This window comes from Oncorhynchus nerka, linkage group LG13, assembly GCF_034236695.1.
Source record: "Oncorhynchus nerka isolate Pitt River linkage group LG13, Oner_Uvic_2.0, whole genome shotgun sequence".
NCBI classification, from domain to species: Eukaryota; Metazoa; Chordata; class Actinopteri; order Salmoniformes; family Salmonidae; genus Oncorhynchus; species Oncorhynchus nerka.
The window spans coordinates 65,309,191-65,328,469 of NC_088408.1; positions in this window are offsets into that span (position 1 = coordinate 65,309,191).

The window sequence follows — 19,279 nt, forward strand, 5'->3', positions numbered from 1 at the left end:
TACTTCACTACGTTCCTAAAGAGAATATTGTACTTTTTACTCCATACATTTTCTCTGTCAACCAAATGTTACATTTTGAGTGCTTAGCAGGACAGGACAATAGTCAAATTCACACACTTATCAAGATAACTCGTGGTCATCCCTACTGCCTCTGGCTTGGCGGACTCACTAAGCACAAATGCATCTTTTGTAAATAATCTCTGAGTGTTGGAGTGTTCCCCTGGCTATCCGTACATTTTAAAAACAAGAAAATGGTGCCATCTGCTTTGCTTAATATAAGGAACTTTAAGTGATTTTTACATTTGATACTTGAGTATATTTTAGCAATTACATTTACTTTTGATACTTAAGTATATTTAAAACCAAATACTTTTAGACTTTTACTCAAGTAGTATTTTACTAGCTGACTTTCACTTTTACTTGAGTAACTTTCCACTAAGGTATCTATACTTTTACTGAAGTATAACAATTGTATACTTTTTCCACCACTGTATTTTATTACTACGACTGATTTCAAGTTTGAAGTTTTAATGTCACATGCACAGGTACAGTGAAATGCCTTGCAAGCTCTAAACCCAACAATACAGTAATCAATAACAATGTAATATAAAACTTATAAGGTAGAACTAAAACACACAGGAAATAAAAATAAGAAATAGGAAGAACACGAGAAAGTAAGTAAGTAAGCATACTATATACAGGGTCAGTCTGTTCCAGTACCATATTTACAATGTGCAGGGATCCTGGAGTGATGGAGATAGATATGGTGACTGGGAATCGAGATATATGATGAACCGAGTAGCAGCAGCGTATATGATGACTGTATGTTTGTGGTTGTGCTTGTGTGTAGAGTCAGTGTCAATGTATGTGCATATTATGTGTGTGTGTGTGTGAGCAAGTGATGAACTGAGTGTTTGTGTGCGTGAGTGAGTGTGCATAAAGATAAAATAAAATACAAGGGTCAACTCAGATAGTCCGTGTAGCCATTTTGTTAGCTATTTAGCAGACTTCTGGCTTTGGGGATCGAAGCTGTTCAGGAGCCTGTTGGTGACAGAATTGATGCACCGGTGCCGACTGCTTTGCTTGATGTAAGGAATTTTATACAGGTGGGTGAAGGCAGTGTGGAGTGCAATTGAAATTGCGTCGTCTATGGATCTGTTGGGGCGGTATGCAAATTGGAGTGGGTCTAGGGGGGCTGGGATGATGGAGTTGATGTGTGCCATAACCAGCCTCTCAAAGCACTTAATAATTACGGCTTAATAATTACGGATGTGAGTGCTAGAGGGTGGTAGATGGTGGTGATCTTAAAAGATGTGGGGATTACAGACTGGGTCAAGGAGAGGTTGAAAGTTACAGTGAATGTGCCTGCCAGCTGTTCTGCGCATGCTCTGAGAACGAGCCCTGGAAGACCGTCGGGCTTTGCGGCTGTTGACCTGATTAAAGACCTTACTCATGTCGGCCTCACAGGGCGGGAACACCCAGTCTTCTGGGTCGGTGGCGGCCCTCACACCCAGCACAGTGTTGTTATTGTCGAAGCGTGCATAAATGCATTGATTTCGTCTGGTAGAGAGGCGTCATTGGGCAGATCACGGCTGGGTCTTCCTTTGTAATCGGTAATAGACCGCAGCCCCTGCCACATGCGGTGGGTGTTGGAGCCTGTGTAATATGATTCCACCTTATTCCTATATTGTCCTTTTGCTCGTTTGATGACTCTGCGGAGGTCATAGTCGGACGTCTTGTGCTTGTTCCTGTCCTCAGCCGTAGCCTCAGGGTGGTCTGCGATAGCCCTGAGTCCGGTAGCCCTGTGCTTTAGTTTAGCGCCAACCTCAGTGTTAATCCAGGGCTTTTGATTGGGGAAGCAGCGGCCCTTCACTGTGGAGACAATGCCAATACATTTCTTAATGCCAGCTTGTTATTTTTCTTGTCCTGGGGTGGAATGTATACAACAGTCACGATAACAGCTGAAAACTCCCTTGGTAGGTTAGAAGGGTCGGCATTTGACCATCAGGTATTCCAAAACGGGTGAACAATGACACTTCCACAACGCTCGAGTCAGCACAGCAGTTGTTGTTGATGAAAAGGCAAACTCCTCCCCCTCTCGATTTCCCTGACTCCACTGTCCTGTCCGCATGGTGAATGAAGACTTAATCGAGTTTGATAGCCATGTGTATCTTGTCCAAAAGCCATGTTTCAGAAAAGCAGAGAATATGGCAGTTCCTAGAGTCCCATTAGTAGGTAGCAAATCCGCGATCAGAGGTTATCCATCTTATTATCAAGTGACTGTATGTTGGTCAGTAGAATGGAGGGAAGAGGTGGCCGGTTTTGCCAGGATTCCCCCCCCTCCCTGCCTGCCTGTCTCTGTAACGCCGGCATTTCCACTTGAGTAGCCTGAAAATTGGGTCGGAATTTTAGAAAGAGCCCAGGGTAGATGATTCAAGTAAGTTCTTGATACTGACTGATACGACGACGTACTACTACTACTACTACTATAACTGATACTAGTACTATTACTATACTTATACTACTACTAGAACTACTACCATGACTGATACTACTACTAGGGAGTAACAATGGTCACTGACAACCCCATCTACACATGATAACATCTACATTTCTCTGTCCTTGTATTCCACCTGTTATGTTCTTCAGCAAGAAACCAAAAATTGTCACTCAAACAGAAGGGGGAACTAACAAAGAGTAAATAACAACAATCAAAATGAAACGGGTGGGATTCTAGGAGGGGTTCTGAAAGACATTAATGGGGGTGTCCACAAACGCTTCCAACTTAAAGTCAATGGCTTTTTAAAATGTTATTAGCCTGTGTGTTTATGCAATTTTCAAAATGATTCCACCAATCTTATAATCCCTTTGGGTGGATGTCAGTGAAAGAAACTCTACCATAAAAGTGTATTTTGAACACTCAAATATCTGGGCCCTAAAAAACACCCACCATGAACGCCCACTAAATTTGCCAAAGAAAAGGCAAACAAAATAAAATCAACACCAAATTTAAAGACGGGCAACAAACTAAAAAGTGGAGCAAAATTAAAACGAGGACAATCAGATAAAGGATTGTTTTTTACAAATCAAAATAGAAAACGCCAACTAAAGGTGTTAACCCTCCAAATAGCTCAAGCCAACTGGAGCACTGGGCCAGCCGCTCTTAAATAGGTGAAACACCTTCTGACTAATGAGATGACAAGCCAGCTCAGGTGTAACACATACTGACTAACGAGTTGACAGCAATCGTTGCACCCAACCTAACATCCAACCTCAAAATATAATTGGAAAAACCAAAACCAAAGCCTGTAACAGCTCTCTCTCTCTCGCTCTCTCTTGCTCTCGCTGTGTGTCTCTCTCTCTCTCTCTCTCTCTCTCTCTCTCTCTCTCTCTCTGTCTCTTTATTGGCTTTATTGTAATGGAAAATGTGTTTACATTGTCAAAGCAAGTGAAATAAACAAACAAATTGAACAACAACAAGAAACAATTAGAGTAAAAATATTTAAAAAATATAAAAACCATTCTAGTGTTATGTTATCAGCAATGTACAGTGTTTAAGCAATATGCAAATAATTGTAGTACGAATAGTGGGGGAAGATAAATAAACAGATAAGTATTGGTGGTATTTACAATGTTGTTTGTGCTCAACTGGTTGCTCTTTTCTCATGGGAATGGGCCACAAATCTTTCTGCTGTGATTGCACATTGTGGTATTTCGCCTAATAGATATGGGAGTTTATCAATGTTGGATTCGTTTTCAAATTGTTTGTGGGTCTGTTTGATCTGTGGGAAATGTGGTCTCTAATGTGGTCATACCTTTGGCAGGAGGTTAGGAAGTGCAGGTCAGTTTCCACCTCATTTTGTGGACACTGAGCACAACAATAAGTTGGGTGAATTTTGGCCCATTCCTCCTGACAGAGCTGGTGTAACTGAGTCAGGTTTGTAGGCCTCTTCGCTCACACCCGCTTTTTCAGTTCTGCCCACATCATTTTCTATAGGATGGAGGTCAGGGCTTTGTGATGGCCACTCCAATAGCTTGACTTTGTTGCCCTTAACCTATAGTGACACCCCATCCCGTGAACGGGACCGTTGTCATCATCTGACACTAATTAGCATAACGCAACGGACATAAATATTCCTAGAAAATATTCCTATTCATGAAACTCACAAATGAAATATATTGAGACACAGCTTAGCCTTTTGTTAATCACCCTGTCATCTCAGATTTTCAAAATATGCTTTACAGCCAAAGCTAGACAAGCATTTGTGTAAGTTTATCGATAGCCTAGCATAGCATTTTGTCCAGCTAGCAGCAGGTAACTTGGTCACGGAAATCAGAAAAGCAATCAAATTAAATCGTTTACCTTTGATGAGCTTCGGATGTTTTCACTCACGAGACTCCCAGTTAGATAGCAAATGTTCCTTTTTTCCAAAAATATTATTTTTGTAGGCGAAATAGCTCCGTTTGTTCTTCACGTTTGGCTGAGAAATCGCCGGAAATTGCAGTCACGAAAACGGTGAAAAATATTCCAAATTAGCTCCATAATATTGACAGAAACATGGCAAATGTTGTTTATAATCAATCCTCAAGGTGTTTTGCAAATATCTATTCGATAATATATCCATCAGGACAATTCGTTTTTCAGTAGGACCGATTGGAGTAATGGCTACCTCTGTATTTTACGCGAGAGTCACCCTGGGAGCCATCAGGTGACCACTTGTACAATGTAGCCGCCTACGGGTATTCTTCAACATAAATGCGTAAAATTACGTCACAATGCTGTAGACACCTTTGGGAATACGGAAAAAGAGTAATCTGGTTGATAGCCCATTCACTGCTCAATAGGAATGCATTGGAACGCAGCGCTTTCAAAACATGAGGCACTTCCGGATTGGATTTTTCTCAGGCTTTCGCCTGCAACATCAGTTCTGTTATACTCACAGACAATATTTTTACAGTTTTGGAAACTTTAGAGTGTTTTCTATCCTAAGCTGTCAATTATATGCATATTCTAGCATCTTGTCCTGACAAAATATCCCGTTTTACTACGGGAATGTTTTTTTCTCCAAAAATGAAAATACTGCCCCCTAGTCACAAATTAAGCCATTTTTCCAAAACTTTGGAAGTATGCTTGGGGTCATTGTCCATTTTGAAGACCCATTTGCGACCAAGCCTTAACTTCCTGACTGATGTCTTGAGATGTTGCTTCAATATATCCACATAATTGTCCCTCCTCATGATGCCATCTATTTTTTGAAGAGAACCAGTCCCTCCTGCAGCAAACTACCCCCACAACATGATGCTGCCACCCCTGTGCTTCACGGTTGGGATGTTGTTCTTTGGCTTGCAAGCCTCCCCCTTTTTCCTCCAAACATAACGATGGTCATTATGGCCAAACAGTTCTATTTTTGTTTCATCAGACCAGAGGAAATTTCTCCAAAAAGTATGATCTTTGTCCCCATGTGCAGTTGCAAACCGTAGTCTGGCTTTTTTATGGCGGTTTTGGAGCAGTGGCTTCTTCTTTGTAGAGCGTCCTTTCAGGTTATGTCGATATAGGACCCGTTTTACTGTGGATATATATACTTTTGTATCTGTTTACTCCAGAATTTTCACAAGGTCCTTTGCTGTTGTTCTGCGATTGATTTGCACTTTTCGCACCAAAGTACGTTCACCTCTAGGAGACAGAACTTGTCTCCTTCCTGAGCGGTATGACGGCTATGTGATCCCATGGTGTTTATACTGGCGCACTATTGTTTGTACAGATGAACGTGGTACCTTCAGGCATTTGGAAATTGCTCCCAAGGATGAACCAGGTCTACATTTCTTTTCTGAGGTCTTGGCTGATTTCTTTAGATTTTGTCATGATGTCAAGCAAGGCCTTGAGGCCTTGAGTTTGAAACTAGGCCTTGATATACATTCACAGGTACACTCAAATTATGTCAATTAGCCTATCAGAAACTTCTAAAGCCATGACATCATTTTCTGGAATTTTCCAAGCTGTTTGAAGGCACAGTCAACTTAGTGTATGTAAACTTCTGACCACCTGGAATTGTGATACAGTGTATGATAAGTGAAATAATCTGTCTGTAAACAATTGTTTGTGTGTCATGCACAAAGTAGATTTCCTAACCGACTTGCCAAAACTATAGTTTGTTAACAAGAAATTTGTGGAGTAGTTGAAAAACGAGTTTTAAAGACTCCAACCTAAGTGTATGTAAACTTCCAACTTCAACTGTATATATTTGTTGCCAACACCACTTTCCATCAATTTGTATAGAAGACCCTCATGCCAAATTGAGTCAAAAGCTTTTTTGAAATCAACAAAACATGACTTTGTTTTTGTTTTGGCTCGTTTGTTTGTCAATAAGGGTGTGCAGGGTGTATACCTGAACTGAGGATAATGTTGAAGAGTTTAAGAATAGCCTATTTGAATTTGTGGTCTGTATCATTTTGTTTTGTATACCGTCAACACCGCAGGCCTTTTGGGGTTGGAAGGTTTGTATTTTGTCCTGTAGCTCATCCAATGTCATTTGAGAATCCAATGGATTCTGGTCGTCTTTAATGTCTTCTTACTTAAGCACTTTACACCATTGGTAATATAGCAGATTGCTGATCCATCAACAGACCTGCTCTAGTAGTGCAATAGCCAAAGACAAGTCTCGCCATCTCCAAGATTACTTTACAGTAATACCCTAAAGAGTCTCACACCATATGTCACTATGTCAAGGTTACCCCACAGGGACTTTACTGTATATTAAATATATGTCTATATGCACTACTCACAACTGCTATTAGGTCAAATGTTGGTTGCTTGTGTTATTGCACTTTGATTTCATATGATAGAAATACAGAGATTGTTAGTCATGCCGTCAATGCACCATTCTACACTTTAATAGGATATACTTGGCACAGGCAGATGCCATACTACATGTTTTTGGCAAATCTGTACTTCTGAAGGAAATGTCCTCTGTTTACATGTTTTGAAGGGCATAACCTCAGTTTGTCAATGCTAGTAGGAAACCAAGCCTGATGATGATGAGTGGGGAGCTCGGCCATGGGAACTGGCCATATGTCACCCTTGACCTTAGTACCTTCAACCCCCCCCCCCCCCCCCCCCTGCACACGGTGAAGATGAACAGCATAATCAGCAATTTTGCCTTTAACTTTGAAGTCACAGGAGACGGCGGGGATAATGTTGCCTGCAATTTACTTGGCTAGTTATTAGGGCGATGTGGAGAGGCAGTATGACTGTTCCTCAACAGGTCAGGTCAGGTCAGGTAGAGGCTATCTCCACATGTCTCATGGATGTCCCAGGCCTGCTTTATGGCTTCTGTTCCCTGTATCGCTGCTAATCTAAATCCCAAACAGCCCTGCTTTATCTGGTTAAACAATGAGGGAGGTTATATATGTGGCCCACTGTCTGCTCTTGCACAACAGGCTGAGCACACAGAGAGAGAACACTGGCTGGGGGACATCAGCGCTTTCTGTCACAAAACATCAGTTGAATCCCAGTTGACTACTTGTGTCATTTTTTTGCTTATTTCTTAAAAACGATTAAAATGTTTGAGGGAATGTTCACAACTTTATCTAAGATGAATAGAAATAACCACAAGACATATATGAGAAGTGTATTCATTAGGGGTGATCCCACTAGACAAAGGCCAGGACACAGCAATAGTGATCATGTAGAGCTGTTTTCTGAAATGTTAATTGAATCAAATGTCAATTGGAAAGAGCTTATTGTTCGTTTTTTTGCATTTCCTTAAACAGAGTAACAACGGGTAGTATTTAGTTTGTTGCTCCTCCCTCCCCTCCCCCTCCCTTTCCTGTTTGGCCAAGCATACTGGCAAATTCCTTTTGAGTTGGGAGGCAATGACTATCCTGTATAACAGGAATAGACATACCCCCTTTTCTTTCTCAATAACCCATACATCTACACATAAACCACAAACACCCAATGTAAAATATTCACAACTTCAAACCACATTCATATGGAGAAGACTATAGATTCTGTATCACAAAAAGTCACAGCCCATTTTAATAGAGCAAGTTGACACAACCAATGAGACATAACCCACTCTACACCGCAAACACATCTACAGTTAATCTCTCTCTTTTAAAACACACAACAAATATGTTTCTTCTCTAAGCAATGGCATACAGCATAATGGTGATATAAATTGTGAGTCAGTAAGATAGATGGTGAAAGATAGGGGTGTGAAGTGAGCTTGCCTTAATGAGTGTTGTCCTCACTCTCCAACAGGCTCCGGGGTCACGTCCACCCCCAAAGATTAGTTTCCAGTTTTAATGTCACATGCACAAGTACAGTGAAATGCCTTTTTGTAGTACAAAAAAATTACACGAGGTAGAACAAAAACACGATAAATAAAAATAAGAAATAAGAAGAACACGAGAAAGTAAAAAGTGATATACAGGGTCAGTTCCAATACCTTATTCACAATGTGCATGACAGAGGTAGATGCACCACATGGCCAAAAGTATGTGGACACCTGCTCATCGAACATTTCATTCCAAAATCATGGACATTAATATGGAGTTGGTCCCCCCATTGATGCTATAACAGCCGCCACTCTTCTGGGAAGGCTTTCCACTAGATGTTGGAACATTGCTGCAGGGAATTGCTTCCATTCAGCCACAAGAGTGTTAGTGAGGTCGGGCACTGATGTTGGGTGATTAGGCCTGGCATGAAGTCGGCGATCCAATTCATCCTAAAGGTGTTCGATGAGGTTGAAGTCAGGGCTCTGTGCAGGCCAGTCAAGTTCTTCCACACCGATCTCAAAAAAAACATTTCTGTACAGACCTCGCTTTGTGCACGAGGGAATTGTCATGCTGAAACAGGAAAGGGCCTTCCCCAAACTATTGCCACAAAGTTGGAAGCACAGAATCATCTAGAATATCATTGTATGCTGTAGCATTAAGATTTCTCTTCACTGGAACTAAGGGGCCTAGCCTGAACGATGAAAAACAGACCCAGACAATTATTCCTCCTCCACCAAACTTTACAGTTGGCACTATGCATTGGGGCAGGTAGCATTCTCCTGGCATCTGCCAAACAAATATTAGTCTGTTGGACTGCCAGATGGTGAAGCGTGAAGCATCACTCCAGAGAATGCATTTCCACTGCTCCAGAGTCCAACGGTGGCGAGCTTCATACCACTCCAGCCGCTTGGAATTGTGCATTTAGCAGTCTTAGCATAGAAACTGGTCAGGAGCCTGTTGGTGTCAGAACTGATGCACCGGTAGCTCTTGTCGTGCGGAAGCAGAGAGAACAGTCTATGGCTTGGGTGGATAGAGTCTTTAATGATTTTCAGGGAATTCCTATCACACCACCTGATATAAAGGTCATGGATGGCAGGTAGCTCGTCCCCAGGGATGTACTGGGCTGTCTGCACCACCCTCTGTAGCACCATGTAATCGAGGGTGGTGCTGTTGCCATACCAATCAGTGATGCAGCCAGTCAAGAAGCTCTCAATGGTGCAGCTGTAGAACTTTTTAAGGATTTGATGGCCCATGACAACCTCCTGACACGACTGTGTGTGTGTGTGTGAGGACCATTTTAAGTGATGTGGACAATGAGGAACTTGAAGCTCTCGACCCACTCCACTGCAGCCCTGTCGATGTGGATGGGGGTGTGCTCGCCCCCAATTTCATATAGTCCACATTCAGATCGTTGGTCTTACTGACGTTAAGGGAGAGGTTGTTGTCCCGCCACCACACTGCCAGGTCACTGACCTGTCTCATCATCGCAGGTGATCAGGCCTACTACTGTCGTTTCGTCAGCAAACTTGATGATTGTGTTAGATTCGTGCATGGCCCACAACAGTGGGTGAACAGGAGGGGACTAAACACACAACCCTGTGGGGCCGCCGTGCGGAGGGTCAGTGTGGGGGAGAGGATGTTGCCTACCCTCACTACCTGGGGTCGGCTCGTCAGGAAGTCCAGGATCCAGTTGCAGAGGGAGGTGTTCAGTCCCAGGGTCCTGTGCTTAGTGATGAGTTGGAGGGCACTATGGTGTTGAACCCTGAGCTATAGTCAATGAACAACATTTTCACATAGGTATTCCTCTTATACAGGTCGGAGGGCAGTGTGGAGTGCAATTGAGATTGCGTTTTTTTCTATGGATCTGTGGGACGGAATGCAAATTGGAGTGGGTCTAGGGTGTCTGGGATGATGGAGTTAATGTGTGCCATAACCAGCCTCTCAAAGCACTTCATGAATACAGATGTGAGTGCTCCAGGGCGGTAGTCATTGTGGCATGAAGCCTTAAGAGTTCTTGGGAACAGGAATGATGGTGGTCATCTTAAAACATGTGGGGATTACAGACTGGGACAAGGAGAGGTTGAAAATGACTGCCAGCTGACTGCCAGGTGATCTGCGCATACTCTGAAAACACGCCCTGGAATTCCGGCCGGCCTCACGGCCTTGCGAGTTAAAGACCTTACACACGTTGGCCTCACATCCAGTCCTTTGGTTCGGTGAGGGCCCTAACGCACGGTATGGTGTTGTTATTGTCGAAGCGTGCATATAATACGTTAAGTTGGTCTGGTAGAGAGGCAGCACTGGGCAGATCATGGCTGGGTCCTTCCTTTGTAATCCATAATGGACTGCCCTGCCACGTTTTGGAGCATGTGTAATATGATTTCAATGTATTCCTATATTGTCTTTTTTCTAATTTGATGACTCCGCAGAGGTCGTAGTGGGACTTCTTGTACTTGTTCCTGTCCTCAGCCGTAGCCTCAGGGTTGTCTGCGATAGCCCTGAGTGCGGTAGCCCTGTGCTTAAGTTTAGCGCCAACCTCTGTTAATCCAGGGCTTTTGATTGGGGAAGCAGAAAACCTTCACTGTGGGAACAATGTCGCCGATGAATTTCCTTATGAAACCAGTGACGGAGGTGGTTAACTAGTCGATGTTATCGGCGGAGTCTTGGAACATATTCCAATCAGTGCTAGCAAAGCAGTCCTGTAGCATGATCTCTGATTCTGATGATCATTTCTCAACAGAGAGAGTCACGGGTACTTCTTGTTTGAGCTTCTGCTTGTAAACAGGAAGCAGGAGTACAGAGTCATGATCTCATTTTCCGAAAGGCGGTCGAGGGAGGGCCTTGTATGCTTGCTTATGGGGTAGAGTAACAATGGTCTAGGACTCTATTGCCCCTAGTGGTGAAGGAGACATGATGGAAGTTGGGCATCAGGTGTGTTAACGACACAGAATTAAAATTGCTGGTGACTTAGTGCCCCCTAGCTTCAAGAGGTTAAGAAGGATGCCTGTATCTTTGTAGTGACTGGGTGTAATTGATACACCATCCATGGTGTAATTAATAACTTCATCATGCCCAAAGGGATATTCAATGTCTGCTTCTATTTTTTGACCCATCTACCAATAGGTGCCCTTCTTTACGAGGCATTGGAAAACCTCCCCAGTCTTTGTGGTTGAATCTGTGCTTGAAATTCAGACCTTACAGACCTTACAGATACTTGTATATGTGGGGTACAGAGATTAAGTAGTCATTAAAAAATCATCTCAAACACTAACTATTGAGTCCATGCTACTTATTAAGTACATTTTACTCCTGAACCTATTTAGGCTTGCAATAAAAAAAGGGTTGAATATTTATTGACGCAATACATTTCAGCGTTCATTTTTTATTAATTTGTTAAAATGTCTAAAAACATAATTCCACTTTGACATTATGGGGTATTGTGTGTAGGCGAGTGACACAAAATCTCAATTTAATCCATTTGAAATTCAGGCTGTAACACAACAAAATGTGGAAAAAGTCACTGAACTTTTGCAGTGTCTTACATGAAGATTTACAGTGTCTTACATGAAGATTTACAGTGTCTTACATGAAGATTTACAGTGTCTTACATGACGATTTACAGTGTCTTACATGAAGATTTACAGTGTCTTACATGAAGATTTACAGTGTCTTACATGACGATTTACAGTGTCTTACATGAAGATTTACAGTGCCTTACATGAAGATTTACAGTGTCTTACATGACGATTTACAGTGTCTTACATGAAGATTTACAGTATCTTACATGAAGATTTACAGTGTCTTACATGACGATTTACAGTGTCTTACATGAAGATTTACAGTGTCTTACATGACGATTTACAGTGTCTTACATGAAGATTTACAGTGTCTTACATGAAGATTTACAGTGTCTTACATGAAGATTTACAGTGTCTTACATGACGATTTACAGTATCTTACATGAAGATTTACAGTGTCTTACATGAAGATTTACAGTGTCTTACATGAATATTTACAGTGTCTTACATGAAGATTTACAGTGTCTTACATGACGATTTACAGTGTCTTACATGACGATTTACAGTGTCTTACATGACGATTTACAGTGTCTTACATGAATATTTGCAGTGTCTTACATGAAGATGTACAGTATCTTACATGAAGACACTGTAAAACTGAACTGGCCAGTGTCAACGTGACTGAACAGTAAAAACAGAGAATCTTTAGAATCCATTTGTGATCCATTTGACAAGACTTATGCTAATATCTCCAATATATTCTGTTTTTCATCCCAAGCAAAAACATCAAACCAATGACAGAACACAGGGCATTTGACAAAACAGGACTTTGTGAGTTCATACACCACTGCCAACATACTGTAACTCTTTCTCTGTTTCTACCTGTAAAGTCACAGGACACAACCATTTGGTGTCACACAAGTACTGGATGAAGATACACTACCCCTAACTTCCTAGCCAACTGGGCCCTCATAGAACATACAGTAGAAGGCTTGTCTTGTAGAGAGAGAGACACACACAGACACACACACACACACATTCCACAGTCTCCAGCTGGCAGTCAGTCCAGGGTGGTGAAACTCGCACATTATTTATCAGTGTAATTCTAGCTAACGCAAGTAAAGTGGTAACACCCTGGCTTTGGGTACACTGCAATACTGAACAGTACTGAGTGAGAGACATTCATATCCTGTTACAGTAACTAAAACGCACAGTACGTCAACAATTAGCAATTAGTTTCTCAAAGACGAAAATCCATATGCCTATAGCTATGTGGGGATAGATGTGTAAAAACATCACTGGTTACTGAGAGTGCCTATTAAATAACCCCAAAAAGAACAACTATATTTTTCAAATATCCATACCACTAGCTTTCTACAATGTGGGAAACAAAAGCTATTTTTTACAGTATTTAGGTGGTAACCCTTTTAACCCAGCATACAGATAAAACATGATGTTATATTCCGTAAGCAGAGGAGGAGAGGGGAGGGCCGTTTAGTGCTGCAGAGAACCCAGTTTGGGGTCTACAGCCTCAACATGACCAGACTTCAGAGGATTCTCCAGCAGAGGGAGACAACAGATAATAGTAAACCCTCTCAAGTCCACTCGCCCGGGGGACCAAGAGATAGCTAACGCCAACGTGAATCAATTTGCTCTTTTACAAACAAAGACACGCATAGGCACCACCGATATACAATCTCTTCCACCTATGGTCACCTACAACAGACAGGTATACCGTGCTAGATAGACAGATGATGAACGGGTATGAGGCCAGCTCACAGACGCAGTGTTTGAGGGTTTTAGTCTGGCTTTTACCATAAGCCTGGGATCAAACAACACACCCTGCTTATTTCAGAGACGAGCGTTGCCGTCTCTATTTTAGGGAATCACTATAGTCGTATCCCTAACCTGAAGATCTACTACTATAAGACTAGTAATAACACCTCACTAAATGTGTGGTTTTGAAACAAAACATCTTTGGAACTTTCTTGGTAAAACTAAGTGATAGCTATGATGTTTATAAAAATGTTTCTTTTTACCTTTATTTAACTAGGCAAGTCAGTTAATTAAGAACAAATTCTTATTTTCAATGATGGCCTAGGAACAGTGGGTTAACTGCCTGTTCAGGGGCAGAACGACAGATTTGTACCTTGTCAGCTCAGGGGTTTGAACTTTAACCTTCTACTAACCTTCTGGTTACTAGTCCAACACTAGGCTACCCTGCCGCCCCATGTGATAGACAAACAAATCGTCTGATGGCTCCATTTCTACATTTTAAACCAGAGTGGACTAGTATTGCCCCTAACCGGGTTAGGCCTAAAACACAGTGTTTTATAAGTAAAGCTACTAAAACACAGAGGTAGTCTTGACATCAAGCGTCTGGGCTGTCCGGTATTTAGGAGCAGAGGGGTTTGTGTGTTTTTAAGGATGAGACATCAAGCCATTTTTTTTCTTCTCTCAGCCAACATGATAATGACAGGTTTCACAGACAGCAGGGTGCAGATCCCTGTCTGCTACTCCTCCTTCAAAAGGAGCCGGCTGTAGACTGAGTGGGCCTGGAGCCTGCCAAATTACAGTGTGATCCTCCCGCACGTCCCTGTCCCTCTCCTCTCACTGTCTATCCTTCTCTCACCTTCCACCATTTCCCCTTTCTCTGTCTCTCCCTCCCTCTCACTTGCCATGTCCCCTTTCTCTATCTCTATAATCCTCATTAGCTAGCCGCCTTGACCCTCTTTTCTCAGTCGATCTATCATGTTCCTGTCCACTTTCTCTCCATCTTCCAGCCCTAAGAGTGATCCCAGCATCCTATGAAATGACCGGGTTCACCTCTGTTAGAAATATTCTAGACTGAACCCCCCCTGAGGACTTATCATAAGAATCCTGTTAGAGGCTCAATTTCAGAATGACAGGCTAGTAGCCAATCTGTCCCCAGCTAAATCACACATACTACCCATACTGGATTTGCCTGACTGTGTGATAAAATGTCAGAGTTTTGCCTCGGGCATTTCAAACCGTCGTCTTCCTGTCTACTTTTCATGTGTCTTGATAACATCTACAGAGCCCATATTACATTATTTGTGGTGGTGAACAGTGGAGGTCCCTACACTATCTAGTTCATTGTTGCTCCATCCCTTCTCTCTAGCTCATTCCCTCTCTTCCCCCATCTTGCTCATCCTTGCTTTCTCCATATCTAGCTCATCCCCTCTTTCCCTGTCTGCCTCATCCAACAACCCCCCCCATGTATTCTCCTCCCTCCCCCTCTCCATCATCCCCCATCTACCTCTTCTCATACCCGCTCTCCCCTCCTCTCTCCCTCTCCTCCTTTTCCGCTCCAGAACTGTCAGATGGCATTAGTTCCTTTCACGCTCATCGCCTGTAGGAATAACAGCCGTGAACCTCGCCGAACAGCGCCATTCTCCTGCTCCAGTTAGCTCTCCACTCAGCACAGCCTGCCTCGCAGTACCAACATCATTCATGCTGTGGCCCTTACACAACACAGCCCACTAAAGGGCAAAGTGAAGCAGACACGAATCCTAACGGAGGAGGTCATGTTCTTGACCTAAAAGAATGTCATGTATATTGTATAATTGAGCCTGGATTATTATTAGATGGTCACCAACCGTAGCATGGCCCTTTAACTAAAGTAATAAAGTCAAGCAAATATTGGAAGAACGAACGAGCCATCTATTTACATCGTCCTATGAAGCCTTACAGGGTGAACACATAAAATTATATAAAATTAGGTCAATATGGAGGAAAATGTTTGTTAAAACATTTTTTTTTTTTTGTAAACTGCATATTCGTTTTTACTGTGCCGATACCAGGAGACCATACAGCCTTTTCTATGACATAGCCTGTGCACGACATTAAAATAACCCTGCATGTCTGCGGCTCTTGTGAGGACAGTTTTGCACCATAGGGAGGATCCAAACCAATGGCAGTGTAATTACCAGTTTGACAAGCAATTCCAGACAAATAAGCAAAACTCTGAGCAGAGAAAAGTTTCTCATCACTCAGTCCTTCCTTCCCTCGCCTGGCGTAGAGGGCTTAGGCTAATCACAGCAGATTAGTGGGAGCTCTGATGGATGCTACGCTACGCTAGCCTGTTAATCATCTATGTGATGATAACCATGAATCATCTTAGAATTATTAGAATATTATTAGCAATATATTTTTCCCAATAGCAGTTAGATGAAATGACCACAGTAGGCCTATATCAGCAAATATCACAGTTTTGCCTCATTGAGGTCTGTTCGCCTCTGTTTCATCAATGTCACAGTCATGTCTCTGTGTTGATACAGTATGTATAAGCTCTACATATTGAGTGAGGGGTAGGCGCCTGCACAAGGGCTTTAGAGTTGCTGTGATCTCCAGAGAGCCCTGTGATTTAGCTGTGAAATGACAGAGCTCCTGCCTCTTATTTGGGATATGGGTGGGGAGCTAATGACACACTGCCCCAGGCTAACATGACTATTAGTCCAGCCGGGGCTGCAGGAAGGTACAACAACACAATTCTGTCATTACACCCTGGCTGGCTGGAAAATACCTCTAATCAGGTGGGCATGGTCACAGGCTTCATCCAAGCCAGGATGGTTCAACTGTTTTCAGTCCCCTCCCAACCCCCCACCCCCACCCCTCTCCTTGGTGGTGACACACCCCTGACTGGACGTCCCAGACCCAGTCACATTCCTGTGTGCAGCATGTGGAAGGGAGGATTGTAAAAACTTCCATGCCTGGTTGGTAGGCTATCCCCAAGTCTGTATTACTGTGATAATCAGACAGACTCAACTTTACAGGCACATAAAAAAATCTAAAAACCTACCTAACTGTCTGAAGTGAACTGACTGACTGAGTTACACAATGACCTGAGAGACAGCAACACCTGTCCTGAGCTGACCTGTCCTGAGCTGACCTGACCTGATCTGACCTGAGCTGACCTGACCTGACCTGCTGTTTGCTCTGACTCACTGAGAGAGAAACTATGCTGGGGTTTACTTTACCAGATGGGAGCTTTATCTGAAGAGTTGCAGGACATGAATCCTGGCATTTGCTAATGCGGATATTATCATTATCATATACTTCCACTGTGTTCAGTGACTGAACATGGTTAGAATGGAGGTTCAGGATGATTCCTTGTGAAAATAGATTAAATTATAAACAAAGTGTTTGTGCCACTTACCAAGATTGCTGTCATTCATTCCATCTGTAAAACAAACAGAGAAACAGAACACATTAACACACAGTAATTAGTATCAACACCATTCAACTCAAATAGAAATAATCACTCTGCCTTTTTCATAGCTTCACAAAAATCTACAATCTTCCTTGCCAAGACCCATATTCATTTTCATTAATATTCAGTCAAGCATCTTCTGACCCCCAATCCCAGCTGATGGGCCATGTTGTGTCTAGCTTACATTTACATTTACATTTAAGTCATTTAGCAGACGCTCTTATCCAGAGCGACTTACAAATTGGTGCTTTCACCTTATGACATCCAGTGGAACAGCCACTTTACAATAGTGCATCTAGGTCTTTTAAGGGGGGGAGGGGGAGAAGGATTACTTTATCCTATCCTAGGTATTCCTTAAAGAGGTGGGGTTTCAGGTGTCTCCGGAAGGTGGTGATTGACTCCGCTGTCCTGGCGTCGTGAGGGAGTTTGTTCCACCATTGGGGGGCCAGAGCAGCGAACAGTTTTGACTGGGCTGAGCGGGAACTGTACTTCCTCAGTGGTAGGGAGGCGAGCAGGCCAGAGGTGGATGAACGCAGTGCCCTTGTTTGGGTGTAGGGCCTGATCAGAGCCTGGAGGTAGTGAGGTGCCGTTCCCCTCACAGCTCCGTAGGCAAGCACCAGCTGTCACTCACAGCGTACCACCCGGCCTCTTGGGCAGGCAGGCTGGGCCTGTACAGTCTGAGAGCACAGGTATGCAGGTATGCTATGTCTTGGAACATTCAGGAAACTCGAAAGCACAAATTAGTAATATGTGTTCTTGCTCTTACATGTTCCAATGGAGACTTATCGAAAACTTAGATCACATGAACACAGACTACAGGGGATCAGAGGGAAATATAACACAGGAAAGACAGTGTATAGAGTAATTTACTATGAAAAATAATACAGGCCATGCTTTTGTTTTTTTTCCCCTTCATCAATCTACACACAATACCCCATAATGACAAAGCAAAAATATTTTTTTTAGACATTTTCGCAAATGTATTCAAAATAAAAAATAAAAAATATCTTATTTACATAAGTATTCAGACCCTTTGCTATGAGACTCAGGTGCATCCTATTTCCATTGATCATCCTTGAGATGTTTCTACAACTTGATTGGGGTCCACCTGTGGTAAATTCGATTGATTGGACAGGATTTGGAAAGGCACACACCTGTAGGAAGACACATTTCAGTTGAATTCATTCCGTTGTACAACTGACTAGGCCCTTTCCCTTTCCCCAACTGACCCTTTCCCTGTCTATATAAGGTCCCACAGATGACAGTGCATGTCAGAGCAAAAACCAAGCCATGAGGACGAAGGAATTGTCTGTAGAACTCCGAGACAGAATTGTGTCGAGGCCCAGATCTGGGGAAGGGTACCAAAAGATGTATGCAGATTTGAAGGTCCCCAAGAACACAGTGACCTCAATCATTCTTCAATGGAAGAAGTTTGGAACCACCAAGACTCTTCCTAAAGTTGGCCACCCGGCCAAACTGAGCAATCGGGGGAGAAGGGCCTTGATCAGGGAGATGACCAAGAACCCGATGGTCACTCTGACAGAGCTCCAGAGTTTCTCTGTGGAGATGGGAGAATCTTCCAAAAGTACAACCATCTCTGCAGCACTCAACCAATCAGGCCTTTATGGTAGAGTGGCCAGACGGAAGCCACTCCTCAGTAAAAGGCACATGACAGCCCACTTGAAGTTTGCCAAAAGGCACCTTAAGACTCTCAGACCATGAGTCTGGAGGAAACCTGGCACCATCCCTACGGTGAAGCATGGTGGTGGTATTATCATGCTGTGGGGATGTTTTTCAGAGCAGGGACTGGGAGACTAGTTAGGACCGAGAGAAAGATGAACGGAGCAAAGTACAGAGAGATCCTTGATGAAATCCTGTTACAGAGCACTCAAGACCTCAGACTGGGGTGAAAATTCCCCTTCCAACAGGACAACAACCCTAAGGACACAGCCAAGACAATGCAGGAGTGGCTTTGGAGTGGTCTTTGAATGTCCTTGAGAGGCCCAGCCAGAGCCAAGACTTGAACCCGATCTAACATCTCTGAAGAGACCTGAAAATAGCTGTGCAGCAAAGCTCCCCATCCAACCTGACAAAGATTGAGAGGATCTGCAAAAAGAATGGGACAAACTCCCTAAATGCAGGTGTGCCAAGCTCATATTGTCATTCCCAAGAAGACTTGAAGATGTGATGGCTGCCAAATGTGCTTCAACAAACTACTGAGTAAAGGGTCTGAATACTTATGTAAATG